This window comes from Trachinotus anak, unplaced genomic scaffold (genome assembly GCF_046630095.1).
Source record: "Trachinotus anak isolate AG129_WGS33_773 ecotype Australia unplaced genomic scaffold, CSIRO_AGI_Tana_v1 ptg000032l, whole genome shotgun sequence".
Classification (NCBI taxonomy): domain Eukaryota; kingdom Metazoa; phylum Chordata; class Actinopteri; order Carangiformes; family Carangidae; genus Trachinotus; species Trachinotus anak.
This window is the reverse complement of record NW_027273883.1, coordinates 25,220,594-25,243,318: the sequence shown is the minus strand read 5'-3', so window position 1 is coordinate 25,243,318 and position 22,725 is coordinate 25,220,594. Positions and strand designations below refer to the sequence as shown.

Below are 22,725 nucleotides of genomic sequence, written 5' to 3'. Positions count from 1 at the left end.
ATCCTTTTATCTGAACGAAGCAGTGCACGGTAACTCACTGCAACTCCGCTGGCTGGGCTCACATTTGCTCCTGGTCGCCTGGCATACCCACAATTCCCTCTGTTTTCTCTGATCAGCAGCAGACTTTAGCTACGTGCGTTTGTTAGCAGTGACACTCCCTTGCTGTCCGCTCCAGGGAGTGATAAGTGTTCCTTTTCTAGGTCACTGGTTATGCGATGCGCTGAGCCACTGGGAGCTGCACATATTCCTGTTCTCCCTCCGCAGGAGAAGCCAGCCACATCTCCAATTAATCCGCCCTCCACCAGCTACACCCATCCGCCATCGGATCTGGAGCAGTCATCTTGAATTCAGACGTCTTCCCTCACACTCTGTACCCAGAGTCCCTGAAGATGCTGCGGAGAGACAAGGAAAGATTGTTTCCTGATTGCCGGCAAGAGGAAAAGGGGGGAGGTTTCTGAAATATTTAACAGTGAAGCGGTCTCGCTGGAATGAGGAGGTTTTGTTTTGTTTTATATTTGATGTTGGTAAACTTCGGCGGTACATAGGTCTTCCATTTAAATCACAGGGATGTCACAGTCAATCAGAATTCACCATGACTCCACGCATGACTTTTTCAAGGCTGTTACAAGTTAGGAAAGATGGGTTTGCATGGCATCCGTTCATGGGGGACAGTCTAATTTATGCAGCAAATTACTATTTAATTCGAAAAGATCAGAGCTTCAAACTTTTAAAGTGTGTAGATGAATACGCACATTGTGTCCACGGGCAGTGGGCTCATATAGTTCACTAAACATTTCTGTAATTAAGTTTGAAGATCGAGAAATGTATGGGCTCAAATTAGAGTCAATAAGATTCTGAGCTTGTAAAGTGATGTTCACATATCACTCCACAGTTTGTGGTTGTAAATAACCCTGTGTAAACTTGTGAAATAAATTCAGAGAAATGATTTATATTTGTAAAAGAAAAAAAAAAGAAAAAAAAAACCCCCAAAAAACAAAAAATGCTGTGAGTAAAATCTGCAAACAAATGCGATGAGGTTACACAAAGACACGGAGCAGAGGTGCTTTGGTGAACATCTGTGTACAAGTACAAAGCAGAAAACTGCGTGTAAGAATAACAAGAAAGCTGAGTAAATTTTATCCACTGAGGAAGACTGACATGTGGTTAAAAACTCCTACTCCAGAAAAAGCTAGTAAGCAAACCTTGATTTAAATTTTAAGTAATGATAATGAACTTTTACCTCAACTATTACTTATAACATATTACCTTCTTTTTTTTTTTTTTTTAGCAGCTTCAGCCTTCACGCTATTTACTCAACCAGTGTTTGCTAGTTCCCATGAGAGTGTCACCACATTGAGGGCTGTGTAAACTGGCTAAACTCCCATGACCCCATTGTCCTCTGGTAGCTGTGGTCCTGCATTGTCACCTTGGACATAATCAAAGAATATAAAGTAAAAATTTAAAACATGGGAAAATATTCCTTTGTGCTGAAAGTGATGTGATTTATAGCCATACAGCTCACACGCTATCATTTTTCAAAAAGACACAATGTCGTCTATCTGTAACCATGGCGATGGCTGTTTCCTACTGAGGGAGGAGAGCGCGCGGGCAGACTGTAGCTGTTCATTTCCACCCTGCTCCTCGATGTAGAGGGTCCTACCACTTGTGAGGGTGACGTGTAGACTTACGAGACTGTGGTGAAGTGTTGTTGTGTGAAAGACGTGACCATTGCTAATGTTGTGCTCAACTACAGCTGAAAGTTCAGGCCTGTTTTCTGGGCATCACTGATCATCTGTGTGTGCATATCTTGTTTGGAAGTGTTATTGTCTTGTTATTACTTTAACTACATTGCAATAAGTGCAAAAAAACCAAAACAAAACCCTTTTAACAGAGCAAGGCCCCGGGAAAGTTGTGAAACAAGAATGTCGACAGCTCCACTGTTGCATCACAGAGTCTATTCTCTATCCACCTCAGCTAACTCACAGGAACAGATGTCTCTCCTACACACTTCTTGGAGTGGGACACTTTTTTTTAAATCACCTAATTGTTATTCATTTTGAAAAAGCTTCAGATGTTTGCCCGACTTCAGTTCATTCAAGGCTCTGCTCTCTGTGGCAAAATTTCCCCTTTGAACTTAGCAGCATTAAAGCCACTCAGACAAACCACTGTGTGCAGACCTGATGAGTAAACCTCTGTTTTACAGCCACGCCTCAATATTAATGTAACTGAACAATCTTCGGGCCGTACAACTAACACATTCATGAATGCTGCAAGTATTTAGGAACAGAAGAATTTGGTCACCTTCTCTTCAATACATGTAGCTGTTATTTATATGAATTAAGTGCAGAAAATAATAGAAAGGAGAGCTGTTCAATGATTTATTATTACAAAATTCTGTTCTCCAGTTTTGGGATATCAATCAAATTATATATAAAAATCAACAATGCAATGCAATGATCATCATTTTGATTATTTTTTTCATATTTTATTATTATTTTTGATTATGTTTTCATCAGAAATGAGAAAATCATTTCTTATTGATATTGTGACATAGACTTTAGCTATGTTGTCCAGCCCTAAGCAGTGGTGCAAAGAAATAAGGTACTTTTACTCAAGCACAATACTTCAGTATATTTCTGAGGCACACAACTGTATGCCCCACGTTGTAATATCAGGAGGAGGAGAATAAATGAATAACTTAATGGGGGCGTGGGGGGTGGGGCATTTCTGTAACTTTCTGAAACCAACATTCTGACATTCACACTCATTTCATGCCATGAAGTCACCCATTGTCATATTTCATGGGAGAGATTTATGTACCCACTCAGGGGTGGGATTCAAGATGACTCAAAAATATTTGTACATTTCAGTGGAAGAGAAAAGACAGGGATTTGACGCATATATAGGACACAGGATTAGAACTTGGAGAATGTATTTTTCATTTCACAGTGAATTTATGCAACTTTTCTGCAGTAAAACGTTTAAAACAACTAGACCTATGTTATAAATTTTGTTAAGCTGTGTACTGACATTTCTCCAAATGTCACCAGCAATTTTCAAGCCTAGAGAAATGTGTGATTTCAATCATGGTAACAGTCAGTTTCATTTGGTTGCCTGTCAGTGATGTCATATCCCCTTTGCACATTTGTCATGCCAGATGCATCAAATTTGACTTTTTATCCAGGATTTCTGTTATTGGACGTCTGGATCTGAAGTTATCAGAGAAACAAGCTGAGTAAGCAGAAGCTCAGTCCCCAGCCCCTCCGAGATGTCCTATGACCCAACAGCACTGGGGAAACACTGATTTTCAATATGAAGCTGCTTTATTCAGTGTTTTTAGCAGATTTTATCACCAGGTCTGTTTGTTTTGGAGAGGAGAACACCTCTGTGGATAATTCGCCTTCCATTAAAAACACTGAAACCTCTTGAACGATTACACAACGAGCTGGCAGAAGCTGACTGCAATGACAGCAATGACGGTAAAGACAACAACCCCCATGATCCCACACTATTTCACAATCACCACCACAATACCCCTAGTAACAGAAAATTACACACTGTATGTCTGAAGAAAGTGAAAAAAAAATCTGCAGGTGATTTTTTAAAGAGATAATTTTTTAACTGTTTCCAATAGTGGGCTAATTGACTGGATTAATGAATTCTCTAGAATAAATCTAACTCCTTTTAGATTAAGAAACAACTTGATTTCTGTTGGTAATAGGTTGAAACAGTTTAACTATTTTTTATACATATCATTTCAAGATAAAAATGGCTTTTGCCAGACTTAATGAATGAATAAAAATTGTGATCACTTTATCGAAATTATTATTTGTACAGACTGAACACTCAACTCAAGCTTGACCAGCTACCACATTTAAATGCTGCTTAAAGAACAATAATCAAAAAATATGTATATAATAATATAACACTCAGTATTGGTTCGGCGCTGTTCAGTAATCCACACATGGTCTGATTGCAATTACGTAGCAATATATTGGCTTATTTTCTTGATTAATCAAAAAAAAATTTTTAATCTGTTATCAAACACAATGCTAACTAAATTAGAAATATATCAACATGCATATCAGGTCATCTACCTTGAGACAGTTCACGTGAATCCACACGAATAAAAAATACACCCACACACAGCCAAATGAACCCATAAATGCAAGAACATTTTTAGTGCATTTTTCCACAATACAGTCACATGTATTGTGTACCCATATACAAAATCCAAAAACAAACACACAAACAAACATGTCCATAAAGGAGGAATAGAAACCCAGCAGTATCCTGCATCTCAAGCTGAATGGACTGAAATTAAGAGCAAGCTTGCATTTATAAAGAAACACATTATGCTAATATAATATGCCTGTATGTGCCATTGACTTTGAGTGTTTGTCTTTGCATTTGATAGTCTTTGTATGCATGTGTGTGTGTCAGTGAATACATGTGAGCACTTTGCAGTTGCTTATGCATGTTTTTGTGCTGTGTGGGTAGGTTGCATGCCCAGTTTCAGTCTTGTTTTGAGGCCATTGATAATTCCCCCATTTACTAACTGGAAAATAGCTAATTAAAATCCACTTCAACTAACAGGCTGTCTGGGACAGCGCTAATGTCGGAGTGTGCTAATGCCTGCTTGCCATTTCTGCTCCTGTATGCCATAATCAGTGACTGTTACCCACCTCCCTCTGCTGCACATAATGATTCAGATGCAGGAATAACTGCACTATAACTGTGAACAATAATAGGGAGTCGATTGTCTCTGTATCTCATCATGCTGTTGCCTGCTTTTTCTGCCACTCTCCACCATAATCACTAAGTTATGTAGTGTTCATATAGGAACTGTGTGTGTTGTGTAAGGAACATAACACAACACCTGTGGTACTGTTTCTTTTTTAGTCTTTGTTCTAATGATCCCCTGCTGTTTCACTGTTAATATTCAGAGTCTGACAGAGAGCGTGCCGGCCACGTGACGTCTGCCGACAGAAAGCTGCTGGACACCATACCACTGTAACCGCTCACATCTAATACTATCATTATAGTTGCAATGCAACTAGTTGCGCTGCAATCATGATGATGGTGAATGTGATCCGTTTGAATTAAGACTTTGATGTTTCTTATACCATTTAACCTTAAAATGTATGGGTGAAACAGAGACAGCCTATTATGACCCATAGTTATGTTTTACTGTTAGGTAACCTCTAGCAGCTGTAATCAATATTCATTTTTATACATCATAAAAAGAGGCTAAAACTGATCTTTAAATGAATAATCGTGTCCATGGACAGGATTTTAGAAATTCTGACATCATGGGTCCCTAACTGTGCCAAGATAAATGTGCTAGGTCACAAGATCAAAGAAATGTGAGTAAATCACATATTTCTGTTTTGAAAAATTCTAATTGTTTCTGAGTTTTTTTTTTTGTTTGTTTGGTTTTTTTTGGTCAAATATTCATTGTTACAGTTTGTTGGCCCCTAAAAATCCATGAAATTAAACAACCTTAGAAGATAAAGTCACATCAAATCCACATCATGTCAGAACTTAAAGTTGAGGTTGTGTGAGATACTTATATAGTGACTATAGTCAGTGTATTACCTGATACAGATCAGTTTAGAGAAGCAGCAGGAGCACCGGCACAGATGCTGAGCCATGTGCTGCTGTGCAGCAGAAAAAAATATTTTAGCCAATCCATTGTATTACTCTGCAGATCAGCTATTTGAGTCAGCGTAGAAAAGGAAAATGGTTCAACTGTTGAAAAAAATGTAGTTCCAAAGCACAGGGCTGTTTGACAGCAAGGTAAAGCTGTAAAATTAAACTGATATTAGTTTTTTTCTGTGGGTATTTGACTCTGTCCACAGCAGCACATTCCTTGATTGTACTCTATAGGATCTGCCTCCAAAAACATTTGAGACTACACATCCCATCAGGGAAATCAGTAGTGTCTTTCATCAGATAAATACCAATGTCTTTTAAATTCCACACCTCCAGTCCATAGCCACTCAAACTGCCTATTAGAAATTTGTTATCATGCTTAAGTGGAAATGTCCTCTGATGACATCAGCGGGGGATATTTTCAGGCTCCAGAAAGCTTCTCCAGACCCAAAAGAGGTATTATTTAATTGTTTTCAAAGACCGAGGAGACTCCTCATGATAAGCACCAACACCAAAAAGAAAGTCTTGGTATTATTTTTGGGAGTTTTTCCTTTTCAATCCTATTTTCTTCATGCTGGAGATTCTCAGCATGAAGGTTTAAAATGTTGTTTTGAAGCCAGTAAAATGCTGGGGGAGAAGATTATCTTTATCAATTTAGTTATTCTGTTTGCTTAATGTTGATAAAGATTAATTATTCTGAGTCTTTAAATCCTGGAATCAGCATAAAACATACAGACTATGTGTATGTTTTCTTCTTAAATTGTAGAATGTAAACGCCTCTTCTGGTTGTTCAAATCCCTTCATATTTACTGTTCCACGTAGTGATAAGCACAGTCTCCAAGGTTTTTATGGATGAAAGCTTAGAAAGAAAATGCTTGTTATATCTTATTTGTGGGATAAAATTATTCAAATGGAGATGCTGATATATTTTCCATTCATACTACAGAATGATATTCATTGTCGACTTGTTATCATACTACGTGTGTATTGAAGGTGAAAATGTCCTATATAGACAACACGGTATAACTGTGAACCTCTTACCAAGTGAAACATATGGTATCTCACTAATTTCCTTAAGGGAATATTTTAGGTAGCACTTCCAGACAATCACGCTGAATTCCAGTTTGATGTATCTCAGCAAATTGAAAATCCTCATTAAAAAATCCTACATACACGAATGCAACCGCTAGGAGAATAGATAATTTGTTTGAGAAGTCAGGTATTGTTTTCTGGCATTTCCCTGTTAACACATCTCAGCCCCCAGAGGCTGTGAGAGGAAATGCACAGAACCCACTCTGCTTTTGTTAATTAAAGCTGTCAATCAGCAATGAGTCTAGTTGTTTTTTTCCTGTTTTTCTCTCTCTGGATCTGTTTGTGTCACTCTGATCAAAGCCGTGATGAAAAGAGACGCCCATTTCTTCGAATAAACAACAGAATTTTTCATGTCTGTTCAATGCAAACTTTTAGTGTGTTCAAAGTTTTTTTTCGCATTGCACTATTGTTTCTTCATCTTTTATTCATCTCTTTTCTCTCAGTGGGTTCAGTCACCAGCAAAAACATTTGGGTTCATTAAACAATACTTGTAGCACAAAGGAATGTTGTTTTCTTTACTCTGAAAGATGAGGGACAGAGAGTGATTCATGAGATAATACAGTCTTCTCCAAAACTTGCTCTGAATCCAAAATGTGCATTTAAATAAAATACATTTGATGTTGTTAAAAATGACTAAAGCATAATGCAGTTTTCTGGGCATGGTAGACATACTGATTGACATGACTAAATTTTATCATTCCATCTCAAATGTTTGTGTCTGAGTATCACTCTTCCTGAGAGTAGAGAACAGAGGCATGAGAGTGATGAGAGTTGAGCAAATGTTAGCAGACAAAGACAGAAAACAGTAAAAAAGGATGAAGTATGAATTTAATATCAGAAAGAAGAGAAAAGGTTTTTAAGTACTTCTAAAAAACTGATGTACCCAAGTAGATGTGTTAAAATATATATATACAATATATAATATATAATATTTAGTGGGTTGGAATGAACAACATGCACAGATTTTGTTCTATGTGTTTTAGTGCATTTGTGGTTTCACATTGAATCAATTCACTGAGAGTATTTGTGCAGACACCATATTTCTGATGCATGTAAACAACATGTAAACAGTCTGGTCTGTGGTTAGGTTTTGGCAACAAATATATTTTTGGTAAGATTAGGGAAAGATCATGGTTTTGGTTACATTTTGATAAAAATGTTGTGTCTAATGTCAGTGTGAACTTTTTTTTTTGTATTACACCAGACCTCAGTCTTTTCATAACCTTAACCAAGTGCTGTGACCACAGTGGATATTTTAGTAGAAAACAAATAACATGTGAACATTTTACTAATATGTTCAGTATCAACATATTTGTGACTTGCCAGATATGTAGTTTAATAACTTATCCTTAATAAATTAACAGGAGACTTAATTTGGTCACAATTATGTCTTCTACAAAGTGTATTTGCTGTTGCAAATAAGTTGTATACAAACATAATTTCTAAGATACAGGGTTGACGTAAATGTGTTTATTTATGTAGATTGTTGTGGGTGTATTAGTGCATTTCTGTGTAATGTATGTATTTAGGAAATTATGAGTATGAAGATGGGTATGGATGAATATGAACGGTTTTGGAGACAATTGGACAACTTTTTTTTTCTTAAATGGGGGAAGGATGATTGTGTGTCTTTTTTTTTTAAGTTACTTTTTTGGCCATTTTAGTTGTATTATGATAGGGACAATGAGAGAGAGTGAGACAGGAAAGATAGGGGAGAGAGAGGGGATGACATATAGCAAAGGGCCTGAGTCAGAATCGAACCCAGTCCACTGAGGCCACTCCCTTGTTTGTCTGGTTTCCTCGTCTCTTTTCCCTTCTGTGCCCAGGATATGCTCGACGTGTGCCTCCCCTGACTGTGCTGTCTGTCCTCTTCCCAGGTCTCTGTGTTGGACAGCAGGTTGTGTGGCTCAGGTCCTCACTGTGTGGCAGCACATTGAAGCTCAATGTCCTCCTGGGTCCATATTCTTCATACATGTCAATTATCTGTCTATCATTGTCAGTCTGATATTCTGTAATTTTGTTATTTTATTTTGGTCTTATATGCTGTGCAGATTGTAAACCTCCCTGAGGCAAATTGCGATTTGTGATATTGGGCTGTACAAATAAAACTTATGTAATTTTCATATCTTCATTGATGGGGCATCAATATGAATGATAGATATTTTTATTAGTTATGTCCAGTTAGGATTTGATTTGAATCAAGTTTAGGAGAAAGAGGGTTTTTATATCTGCTAACCTGGTGTCTGTCTGTATATCTGTAGCAGAGAGTGGTAAAAATTAATGGTAGGTCTTTCTTTCTTCTACATCACTCATCAGAAGAAGCCCAAGACTTACCTGACACATGAATCAGTGGTCCTTATTTTGTAAAACCACTGTGGATTTATTAAATTCTTTGTTCTGCTTGTTCTATTTGCAGGGAGATGGCACCAGCATGTCTAGGGCCCTTGACGAGGAGGCTATTTGTGTAGTCACAGAGAGGCCAGAAGTAAAATCAAATGTTTAATGTTCTGGATTCTTCAAATTATGTAAAACCACACTTCTTCCTGCAGGTTATGACAAGAGGAAGTTTTTCAGCAAGGAATGAAGAGAGTAACGGTCCATGAATAAAAGATATATCCAAGAGTGCACTGGGACACCTCATTGGTGATATTCCTTCAACATCATACACCCTCGTTCAGGCCACCCAGCCAGAGTTGATCAGGCTCTGGCTTGTGTCCCAGTAGCATTGGCCCACGTATAACTCCTCCTGAACCACAGCCATCTAAAGGCTCTCTCGGTGGCTTCCAGTGTGGATTTGATGGCTTTTCTTTTTGCAGACCCGGTGATGCCAAGCAGAGTGTAGGGCTTGCTCAGTGACTGACCAGCAAAAACTCTACACCCCACTTTGATGGCCTCACAGTGTGCCTTCTGCTCCTCCAGCACTGTCCTGGTAATTGGACCACTTCCATCCATTGGCCTCCTCCATGCGGTCCTCCCAGGGAACTGGAACTCCACTGCTGAAAGGGTTACCTCGTACACCAGTAGAGGACTTGTGGTAAGATGCTGTGGTGGTAGATCCAAGCCTTGAACCTGCCAGGTAGTCCAGACTTGTCTACCTTGGTGAGCTAAGATCCCAGATCCTTGACGGTTGTGGATAGCTGCTGTATCCTTGAGTCTTTCTGATCTTCAACACCATGGACCTGGATGTGACAGGCTTGAAACTGGCCCTTTGCCCAGACCATGAGTTTCTCTTGACCCTGGAGGATCCACCCTCCTCCAGGCACTGATGATGTGGTGACATTGAGATCATCCATGAAGGATCTGATGGGGGGCTGCCCAATGCCAGACTTGGACAGAGGGCTTCTGCACTGAGTCTCTGCTGCCTTCACATTCATGCTCATAGCAAAGGCATAGAGAATAACATAGATGGTACACCCAATTAATATGCCCCTTCTCTAGCAGCTGCTTGATATTATACTTCCAGAAGTGACTCTGAGCCTGAAGTTCCCCTAGTAGTTCAGGATGAGGTCCTTGATCTGGGCACATGTTGCTATTACCAACTACATTATCTTTTGACACATTTTCTCTTTCACAGGATATCCATTCAAGCATCATCCTCTTATTAGTATTGAAAGTCAGAAGCTGGATGTGAGTACAAACTTATTAAAAATTAATCAAATTGCAGTTGGAGATAAAAAAAAAAAAAAAAACAGTTTCGTCTTCACAGCTTGAAGATAAAACAGCGGGCACTATCTTTTGTGATTCTGTGTCCAGCTGTTGGAAATTCTTTGAAACACAGCTACTTTAAGCTTGACAGTTAGCTAGCTACAGACCAAGCTAGTTCAACAGTGTACGTTGCCTTGTTTACTTAGCAGGGAATCCTATAAGCCGCAGTAATGGAACAAAATTCTCATTTATATTAGCAAGACTTAAATAAGCCAGGATTTTCCAAAATCTACCTTGATGGAATAGGGCTACGTTGTACCAGATGTTGTTGTTCGCAGAGTCGTTATTTTCAGGCCAGTCCCCAGTCAATGTAAAATGCATATCAGTGTCAATATCACCTACAGACAACAATGCAAGACATGGTAGCCATTTAAAAAAAATAGAAAGATATATCAAGTCTGCAAGGTCTCAGTGATATTACAGTGTCTCTTTGACCATGGGTGTTCAGTTCGTTGCCTCCCTCATTGTATCACCAATCTGCTTGACTGACGCCCTTCTTTACCTACATCAATCCTGTTTAATCTGCCACCTGTTCAACACTTATTAATGATTCAGGAACTGCATCTGTGTTAACTGGTGATTGTCACAACTTGACACAGACCTGCCTACTTATTAATAGCCTCAAAAATTGGCTTAAAGCAAACTTAAATGTTATGAGGAATACACAAGCATGGTCACCTCTTCGCTTTAAAAGCTAAAAATTGCACATAGTCGTTAGCTACAAATTTAACTACCTCAACAATCAGTCAATATCTGTAAAATAAGCAAATGTGCTTTTCAACTTTCATTAATTCAGATAAACACATTGCTGGATTTTTTAAAGCTTCCATGTATCCTAAGCTTATTTCTTGTTGAAATTGGCAGACATGATTTTGAAGGAGGACATTCCCTTTGATGAGCAGGGGATCAGTCATCTGAGAATGGAAATAGCCGAAAAGGTAATCAAGGAAGTGGGCTGGTTTATAATTTGTCCTCAGTGGTTATTGTAATGCAAGTGCTATTTATTTCAGGAAATAATGCGGCACACGTGCAATGGGTACAGTAAGTTTACAGCACTTGCAGTTGATTGATGTCTTAATTACAGAACTGCCTTACATTTAATTTCTTACATTTCTTTTCTGCCAGATGAATGCATACTTTGTGGGAACTGACTCCAGTGAGCTATGCTAGTCAACCACTTGTTGATGGAGACTTTTATTACCCTGCATGTGAATGAGTCTATTTGAGTTAATTTGGTGATTGTGTATTTCTTGTTAAATGGATTGTGTATGCTGAAATATTAGAGAGTTTTTGCTATTGTTTAGACAGTAAGACAGAGGGGCAGATCATGGCAACTGACCATCTTTGTAATGAATCAGTTACCTGTTTGGCTTCACGATAATTGTAATATCATAGGTTTTGTCTTCCAGATCAGTATACTAAACCTTGCTGAGATGGGTGGCGAGTGGTTGCTTCCCAACACGTTGTGGTCCAGCAGATTAACTTTATATTTACTTATTCATAGATTCAGATTTTTTTTTCTGGAAAAGAAGGAGTAAATGTCATTTTTAGGATTTATAAGTAGATAATTTTACCTTTTTGTGGAAAAATTGTCAGACACAAACGTTATTCAAAGCCTAGTATTTTATATATCTTATAACATGTTTACACTGATCTTTAAACAGATTCATAAGAGACACCAAAGGGTAACTTTAAACTTTTTATTTAGTGTAATAAACAGCTGCTCTGATCTTTCAGGCTAATCAGTGTCCTTGCACAGTTTTACAAGGAAATAACGGAGAATAGGTTTTGTTATGCTTACTTTCATATTCATATCCTTGTAATTACGTTTCAGGTAACTGACTTAAAGATTTGTTTAAACTTGTGAGGTCATGTGATGCCCTGTTCCTGGACCAGCAGAGCTGAGATCAAAACTAGAAATATAAGAACACTATAAGAATACTAAAAAAAAAAAAAAACAAAACTCCTCCATCTGATGAAAATGTAGATGGTAGGGTTAAATCCTTTTTGGGCCTATTTTCCCTGTGTACTCCGCTGTGTTTCCTTTCCCTCCTATGTTTATTTGTCCGCTTGTTTTCTGTGTCTGTTCATGTGTGACTGTGTAGCTGGGTGTGGCTCCCAGCACTGCTGCTTCCCACCAGTCTTCGTCCACACCCGTTTGGACTTAAAGACCGGTTCCACTCTCCATTCATCACCAGATTGTTCCATCACTTACAGTGGTATCATGCTTTGGCCACAACCTATTTTGCTATGCTTGTGTGTTTTTTGGACTTTTGGTGTGTGCCTCAGGTTCTGCCTTTTGTTTGCCTGCTCTGCCCAGCTTTGATTCAGTTTACCTGCCTCCCATGGATTTCCCTGATTACCACCAGTAGGATCTCCAGAATTCGGCTTCCCTCTTTGGGTTTCGTCTGAAGATAGAATAAAAATAGAATTTTCAATGTTCTGTTTTTAATGTATTCACATGCCTTTGTAAACACTTGAATTGTCTTGTGTCTGAATGGTGCTATATAAATGAACTTACCATGCCTTACCTTTCCTTACCCAACTGAACTACTCTGCCTAAACACTCCAACCAGCCACCACTCCAATTTCCCCACCTCCACTTGCAAGCAACCCATTCCTGAACTTCTTCCCCTTCACCAGCTGCTTAACTCCTCACCAGCAAAGACTACCCTACCATCTACAGAATCGTTAATAAAAAACTTTTATCGGTTTGCACCTCAGTATTTCATGTTCTGCTTTAAAACCTTTACCAAAACTTTACAGTTTATTCTTATAATAACTTGCTGATAGTTTCTTAAATGATGCACTCAGCAAGCACTTTTTTAGAAACACCTTGTATTCATGAACTTATTCAATCAGCCAATCACATGGCAGCGTTGCAATGCATAAAATCATGCAGCTACAGCTCTGGAGCTTCAGGTAATGTTCACATCAAACATCACAATGAGGAAAAATGTGATCTCTTTGACTTCTGTGATAATTGTTGGTACCTAACAGGCTGGTTTGACTATTACTGAAACAGTGTCATGAGTTTATGTAGAATGGTGCCAAAAATGAAAATCATCTGGTGAGCAGCAGTTGTGCAGACAGAACTGTTGATGAGAGAGGTCAAAGGAGAATGGCCAGACTGGTTGGAACTGACAGAAAGGCTACGTTAACTCAGATAACTACTCTTTACAACTGTAGTGAGCAGAGAAGCATCTCAGAATACACAACACGTTGAACCTTGAGGTGGAGCTACAACAGCAGAAGACCACATCAGGTTCGACTGCTGTCAGCCAAGTATAGAAATCTGAGGCTGCAGTGGGTATAGGCTCACCAAAACTGGATAGTTGAAGACTGGAAAAATAGCTCATCTGGTGAATCTGGATTTCTGCTGAAGCAGAAGATGGCAGCAATGGCAAGGACAAATGTCCTTATCTCATCCCCTCCTCACTGGAGTGCCCCAAGGATCAATACACCCCTCCTTTATGCAATATACACAACCTCATTGGGTGCAATTATCCGCTCGCATGGCTTCTCATATCACTGGTATGCTGACAACACCCAACTATACCTGTCATTTCCAGCAGAAAACCCCACTGTCCCTGTGGTCTTGGCCTGTCTCTCTGACACAACTGCATGGATGAAGGAACACCTCCGTCAACTAAATCTCTCTAAGACTGAACTCTTAGTCATCCCCTTCAATCACTCTCTTCATCACAATATCAATATCAAAATTGTCTCCTCGTCCCTTGCAAGAAACCTGGGTGTCATGTTTGATGAGCAACTTTCCTTCTCTGATCATGTTGTATCCATCTCCTGGTCGTGCCACTTTGGTTGCTCTGTTCAACATCAGAAAAATCAGGTCTTACCTGACTCAGTACGCCACCCAGCTCTTGGTCCAGGCCATGGTTATCTCTTGCCTTGACTTCTGCAATGCTCTTCTGGTGGGCCTTCTTTCATAACCGCCTGAATCAAATTCAAGTCACTAATGCTTGCCTTTAGAGTGACTTCTGCCTCTGCACCCATCTAATTGAACCTTATGCTCTTTCTCGGCCACTGTGATCCTCCAAGGAACATCGTCTGGCATTGCCATCCCTACACACAAAGGAACAAGCTACCAAATGCTATCACAGCAGGGGCGTCGCTCTAGAAATTATTAAATAGATGTTTACTACTGCACTGAAGCTTAAGCGATGTTCCCCACTTGTAAGTTGTTTTTGGATAAAAGCAAATGAATCAATGTAAATGTAATGTAAATTGTCAGGACAGAATTTATCCTTAGATGACTTACACCACCACCAGCCTGGTGGTGTAATGATGGGGGATGTTTTGTTGTTGTTGTAATGCCACAGCCTATCTGAATATTGTTTTATGGCCATAATTTATCATCTTTTAATGGCTACTTCCAGCACGATAATGTACCACGTCACAGAGCAAAAGTTTCATACTGGTTTCATGAGCATGACAGTGACTTCACTGTACTTCAGTGACCTCCTCAGTCACCAGATCTGAACACCTTTGGGATGTGGTGGAACGGGAGATTGGCAGCATGAATGTTCATCTGAGAAATCAGCTGAAATTATGTGATGGTTTAACGACTGCTTTTTCAGTTTATAAACCTCTTTTTACAGAGGTAATGTTTTTGTTTACTCACATAAAGGCGCACCATTACAGTTGATTGTTTTAGTTCAGTCTGCTCAGTACAGTTTCATATGCAACAGTTCATACATTTCTCTCAGTCATGTTTATGAGAGAAAGAAAGGATTCTTTGTATGAAGAATGCAAGATATAAAACTACACTGAGATGGTTTTTGGTGCTTCAAACCACAAATATACAATATCTTATTACCAATATCAAGATATCAAATAAAACACTGTAAAGGTGTAAAATATGAGACCTTTAATATTTGCTCCTGGTCCATCTGAAGCGCTTGAGACGGTTGTTGAACTCAGGCCAAAGCCGAGCAACTGTGTGCTTCTGCATGTCTTGAGTTTATTATAACTACAGTTACAAAAGAATTCATTTTGTTGGTAATGCTAAAATCTTACTTTTGTGGATTAAATAAATGTAAGTAAGGCTCCTCTTACTGAAGCAATGGTGTGACAGCACCTCCGTAATAATCCCTCCTCAATCTACTCGCACCTCATCCCACCCGCCATCCCATAGGTCATTACTGTAGGCCAGGTAGATTAAACAAATAATCTGTTTACATTTTTCTTGCCTTTTTTTTTTTAAATGTTAACCAGGTAATTATTCATGGGAATGTAACCATACATGTTGATTAGAGTTTGTTTCCTGTAAGAGCACATTCCTACCCAAAATGTCTTTTACAATAAATGTGCTGCACTGTGACTGAAATGCTCAGACTTTGTGTGTAGCCTATAGCAGAACAGAACATTTTTGGAGGACGTACGAATTCAAAACCCAAGAGTTCTCGTCATAAACATCAAAAAGACCATAAACATTAGCTTTTTTTCCTCTTTTTTAAATCATTGTATCTGACCTGAGACTACATCACTGTAGTTTCACATTCACTTTTGTCATGTTGCAGGACATCACTTCACCACTGTGCTAGAAGTAATTATTATCATGTGGACACTATATCAAATACAAATGCAAATACAAACCCAAATGCAACACCGGCAGACCCACATCTGATCCAGCTGTGCCATCGTCATCAGAAAGTTACATTGCTTCAGATTACAGGTCACAGGAAAGGACATCTTATTTCTTTAAAAACATGTTTCCTTGATTCCTCTCTCCTTCATCCTCTCAATGCATGTCTTCCTCACATGAGGAGGAGTGAGGGAAACAGGACATCACGTTTTTGGGTAAAGAGAAGCACCCATACTCGATATCTTGCATCATGAAAAGGCTGATGTACCTCCCGTAACATTGATCTAATTTGTCATCCCATTCACTACCACTACTTGTTTTTCAGTTTTCAGTCCTTACTTTAATTTCACTGGCCAGTTGAAACACGTGTATCTGTTGCATTATCTGACTGTGTATTATTGTGTCTTTATTATTTTCTATAGGATGTGCTGTTTTCTTCTATTTGTAGGGTGCCATTTTAACATCTGGCCTGGGTCATTCAGTAAAAGCCTTTTAGCCAAACTCTGGCTCATTTACGTTTTTTTTTCCTGAAGTCACAATTGCTCACTGTCCCTGTCGAACTAATGGATAAAGTTGAATACAATTTTCCATCAATTAAGAAGCAAATGATTATATTGATTTCTTTCATAAATAACTCACTCACCAGATTACAACTGCTAACTGAGCTTAAGTATTAAATTGACAAGATCAAACTGTTTAAATCACTGCTGAGGTGAAAAAGTCCAATTGAAGCCGATAGATCGTATCAGGACTTTTGATTAAAAGGAAAAGAATGCTGACATTTGCAATACACTCAGACAATACGATTATCTCTACAACTTGGTAAGAATTGTATGAACGGCAGGCTGATTCACATTACTCTTTTAAATTCAATATCAAGACGGAATGGACAATACATGCACCTAATGTCCCCTGCATAGAGACTCAAATGAATACACTGAAAATATTCTTTCAGTTTCCTGTTAAATGTGAGTGTTTGCAGCACTGGAGCAGAGATAAGGATTGAGAAATGGCTGCGAGTGAGAATCTGTGATGAGGGGAAAAGGCCAGAGAAATGCCAACTCAGGCTTCTGTCTCTGAGTGTCTGATTGTTCAGAGAGACCCTTTTCTAAGAGTCTGCCAGGGCTGCTCTGAATAGATGCCAATTATCACGCCCAACAATGTTTCTCAACAATACTTAACGATGTGCCGTTTGTTGAAAAGCCACTAAGCTCTCAGGAGTTAATTGGTTTTTAAAAATCAATATAAAATCCCATCGCAATAATCAGTTCTCATAGACGCTTTTCCCTCTCCCATCAAACAAAGCTACTAATTGTTTTAAGACTGACTGTGAGCATTTCATGTGAAATTACCTACAGCCTGTGTTATAATGTGCACAGCTTGGGCATTTGGCAGAAGTGAATGAGTGACGAATTCTGGTGTTTCTCCATTTTTCCATTTAGTTATAGTGTTTACACACAGAAGGTTTGAGGTTGGGGAAATTTAGATAAGTGTAACCCTCTCTCTGGGAAAATGTTAGCACATATTAAGGGACTGTAGGAAAGTTATTTGGGTAGGGAGCGCCATGAAACTTATGGTTCATTTTAAGCAAAGCCCTCTCCAGCTTTGTTAAAAATTTCAGTGGCCCTACCCTTGACCATACAGCAGTATTGAATTAGTACAGCTACAGTTATTGAATCTGCAAAGCTATACGTGAAAATACTTTGCTCAGCAAGCATTCTCTGTTACTATGAATTTTTCATCCTTTTGTGTGTGTGTTTTTTATATGTTTAATTTGATTAAGAATGAGTATGTTGCTCCCCTGACATGTTCTGCAAGACAAAGAAAAACCTTTGTTCTCCTCGCCTCACCTTATAATAATTTTTGCACAGTTCCTAACCTCAGTCATTTTGCAGTATTACAAAAATACAGCAAGATCGCTTTTGTTTTATAGTTAATAGACTTTTTTAATAGATTTTTTTCTCTGCATTTATTGAAAATCATAATTAATTAATTAATGCAAATAACCTGACACATATTCCTTCACATGAAACTGGCACGTTAAAACAGAAGGAGGCTCTGTCCTACAACGCATCTTACAGATCATTGATAGTACACGGTGAATCGCTGTTATCCTGAGCCAGTGACCTCGGTAATAAACCTTGTTCTGCAATACAATCCCAGCCTGCCATTAATGCTCATTTCCACTTTAGGGGGAAGGAGGCTGCAGCGGTTATTGTGTCTCCTGACATGTAACATACACAGGGTTAAGGGGATACAATAGCTCCATCATGTAAAGAAGTCACAGATACTGGTGGGGAAACATAAATGTGAGAAGTAGGCTCGGCATTAATGCCGGGCACGTACTTTATATCTCTGAGCATGATCCTTTTTTTTTAGTCCTCTGTCCTTCAGCAGCAACAGTGCAATTACATTTCTGATGATAATAAAAGCCCTTGCAGGACGCAAAATACTTGCTGTAGGGAAAGGTGGCTTCATTTCTGTCATGTGACATATTTCACTCCCACATTAATCAAGGCAACATATTGAATATTAGCAGTTATTTTCTGCAGTAAATGTAGAAGTCAATCAATAGAACGATGAAATTTCCCCTTTTCTCCACAGTTAAAAAAAAATCCTTACAATTGCATATGACCAAGAATGCAGTAATGACATGATCTTCTATCTTAAGAGCAACATCCAAATTCCACAAGGTTTGCTAAAGTAAAATAATTGAATGCCACATGCAATCTGTGGTGTATTGTTTTCTCCTTTTGAAAAACACAGCAAGATATATCTCTCCCAGTCTGTGGTCCTTGAAATCAATTCGCCAGATATGAGCAGAATTAGCGCTGGATCAGACCGAATTTGCCCTGATGAAAAGGCATCTTGTACCGTCGCCACAGGAGCACTGATGTGTACAGAAGGATGGGGAAAGAAACAATAGAAAATGCATAGAGCTCAGAACAGTGGGATCCCTCCTCCCTCTCCACCTGGGACTCAGTGTGGGGGATCCCCTCTGACCACAGCCCAATTAAATCCTCTGCACGCGCGTGCGCACATGCACACACACACACACACACACACACACACTCCAATCTCCACGTGGAGTGACCTCCTTCCATCATGAATATGGATGTGTTGGGGGAATGCAAATAAACCCTTGCTGGCTACAGACAGACAGACAAAGAGACAGACAGACAGACAGATGAGCAGACAGACAGTCAGCAGCACAACAAAGAGGTGGTAGTAAATGAGAACAAAGGACCAGCCTGGGTTGAAGCAGCATGGATGCCTTCACTTCCAGCTTTGTCACAGTCAGAACCAGGCAGCACATGTCTGGATGTCTGCCACAGTGAATTACTTAATATCACTGGAATACGAATGTATCTGATTGTGTGTGCCAGACATTGCTGGTGTTTTTGAAACAGTATAGCATGTTTTAGTCTCCATGTTTTTATGTGTTCATCCACGACATTAAAAACCATCAGAGCGATAAACTCGCAATTCACTCAATCACCCCCCAGTGCCTCTGGATGTCTCGTCATTTAGTGAGACAGAGGCTGAGGAAAGGAAGAACCAGCACTGAAGATGAATCTGATGGTAATGAATCAGTCTAATATGTTTTGTAAATATCTGCTGTGCTCAGAAAGTGGATCTGCTAGTCAGTCAGCAGCATATAGACGCATAAATATTAGATGAAGCAGAGGAGGAGGCTGCGTAGAGGACACTGGTGATCCCAGCTTAAAAACACGTTGAAGATAACTGTGAGTGCAGGGACGATGAGGGAGCATTTGTGTCTTGTGTCTTTAATGATTATTTTTTCAGAATGGTATTTTGTACAGAGGTGTCTTAAAATGCACCATCATCGCTGGTTTTTATAATATAAAATACTGGAGCTCTATTCAGAGGGAGAATTGCTGGCCCAAGATTTAAGAATTCCATATGAGAAAGTACATGGGGTGATGCAACAGATTTTCCACAGTGCTTAAATAGAATACGCAATAAAATGGATGGCTTCATAGATAGTGACATTTAATGTAGGAGAAGTGCCAAGCCAGACGTGGTATACAGGGGTCTGCTTGTAAATAATTAATCTTTGCTCTTCATGTCTTCTTGTCAGTACAGACGAGGGGCTTGTATCCTGGCAACGCACCATGGTTCCCACATGCTGCAGGGAGAGAAAGGCCCTCAGGGGGGAGACAATCTTCAACCTGCAGCAACACACACACACACACACACACACACACACACACACACACACACAGCACTGCGCTACACACAGGCATGCATGTATACACTAGAAATTATATGAACTAGATGTTTGTACATGTACATAATAAATCCACTTACGTGCACATTTTGGTAGACATTCCTCTGCACACATGCAAAATAATTCATGGTTGTATGCACACACACACACACACACACACACACACACACACACACACTAGCAGGCCACCATAGGGACACACATACCTGTACACACAAAAACATATGCAAAGATTCATGCATGCATACTTTATACATAGTAGACACTGAGAAGACAGACGGAGGCTCTCATCACACACACACACACACACACACACACACACACACACACACACACACACACACACACACACATTCCTCTTGAGTAACCCTATTAGGGATGCTCTGATTGGTGCCAACACCAGTCAGCCTTACCATTCTGGTTTGAATTCCTCCTGATCCAGTGTAGCCACAAAGGTCATAATTTAACTCAGTAGTATAAGTGAGTGTGTCCTCTTGTTGTATACTAGGGAGACACTATGCAGATGCCAACAGATGCAGATGAACCTTAATCACTCAATGATTTACAACTAAAAAAGCTTTTATTTTCACAAGTAATTCTGTATATTTTAAACAAAACATACAAATATACATGCAACATTGTGACTGGTGTTGTTTTCACCTTGTGTGTGTGTGCATGTGTCTCTGTGTGTGTAAGTGTTATCATGGCCAAGTGTGGTCCTGGAGACACCTACTGTCGTGGGAACTACAGCAGAGGTGGTTTTGAGCACTGTCTGCGGACAGATTTCACTGAGATAGTGTCACAACTGTGCAAGACAGAGCCACGAAACTTTACAAGCGTGTGGTTGAGATTAAAATGAAGAGTTTGAAGATGGGTGTGGTCCCACTGAAGGGGCCCGAAGTAGGGGGATTGGAAGTAGGACTGGGGCCGTTCTAACCCCGACTTTATGCCCCTGGCCCACATTGAGAGTGGCAGATCAGAGTCCTGGCCGAAAGGATCTGTAAACACAACAATTTTATAGCTAGATCATGACGGCTGTCATGTTAGTTTCTTTCAATAAAATCTCAACAACTACAGCGAGAACATTGATTACTTTGTTCAACATCAACTTCACACAACAGCTTTTAGCCATCAAGAGAGAGAGACAGAAAGAGAGGGAGCGAGCAAGAACAAGAAGGAGAAAGATCAATAGTGCTGTGTGTGGTGATCAGCCCAGTGGTGCAGGCTGTGCAGCCCACTGTGGTTTTGTGTGGCCACCGTCTCCATCACCTCTCACTCCCCGGCAAATTCCACTCACTTCGGTCCTGTGGGTATCAGACAAGAGCAGAGCAGTGTTTAGGCCCACAGCTGGAGGTGAGTCAGCGACAAGACAACAGGAACCGAGTCTGAGTTTATTCAGGAGGATGATGTTGTATAGCTTCTTTTCTGCTGTTGTCTCAGCAGAAATTCTAATAAGTAACTAAAGTCTATGTGATTAGCTCAGCTCTACAGAATTTTATTACATAAAAAACTAAATGAAGGGAGAAAAGCTAAAATAATAATAAAAAATATGTCTGGTGTATTTACTGCTGTACTGTTCAGTCTGAATTCTAATCTCACACTCGCTATAGCTACAAACTTAAACAGAGGAGAGTGAAAAAAGAACTGCAAATTATCATAATTAATTTATCCTCTGTTCACTACATGACTCTTGTAAGCCGTGACACAGGATATATGTGAAAGTGTTTCTCCAGATGGGTTTTGGTGGGCCACTCCGTATCACAGTCCTGGGTTGATTTTTATTCCCACTCCTTCCCTGGATCACTGTATCCCAGTCTCAGTCATTCCCATTGACTCTAAGACATTAGGTAAATCTACAGATCATTTGTGTACAAGGTCACAGTTGTCAAGTTGTGTTCCTAATTACTAGGTTTGTGTTCATACTAGAGGTTGACCAATTAGTCAGTTTGGCCAGTTAATTGCTGCCCATAGGACATTTTATAAATGACTGGAACCAGTGGAATTTTGTTTGGGACATACATCACTGTTTTGTATAGAGGCTTCATTTAAAAAGTCACATTATGTCATTGTGTACCTGTCTAACAGGGCATGTATAACCATGGCATCACGTGGTCACAACACACATTTCTCATGCCACACCCAAATGAGGCTAGTCTATAGTCGTCACCCTCTGTGTTTCACTAAAACCTGAACAATGATTTGGGCAGTTCTCTCTACATTATGCTTCACCCTGCATCCTCACCTTTAAGACCTTGGTTACCATAGCTACAGAGGATAGAAATGGGGCCATCTGGACACTATCAGTCATAATAGAAGCTAAACAGTGAACCATTGTCTAACAAAATGAGATCTCCTTGACCTGTACGTCCTGGAGTGTTAGTGTGGGCCTACCACAGTATTATGAGTGCTTTGGCAA

At 39.5% G+C, this 22,725-nt stretch overlaps 1 long non-coding RNA gene across 1 annotated transcript; it reads left to right on the top strand.

Annotated features, from left to right (window-relative positions):
- The first annotated feature begins 8,464 nt into the window (after positions 1–8,464).
- On the top strand, positions 8,465–13,170 carry LOC139613434 (uncharacterized). The gene is made up of 2 exons (XR_011686755.1): positions 8,465–11,390; positions 12,558–13,170. It is a non-coding gene; the product is annotated as an uncharacterized lncRNA (long non-coding RNA).
- Positions 13,171–22,725: the final 9,555 nt, after the last annotated feature.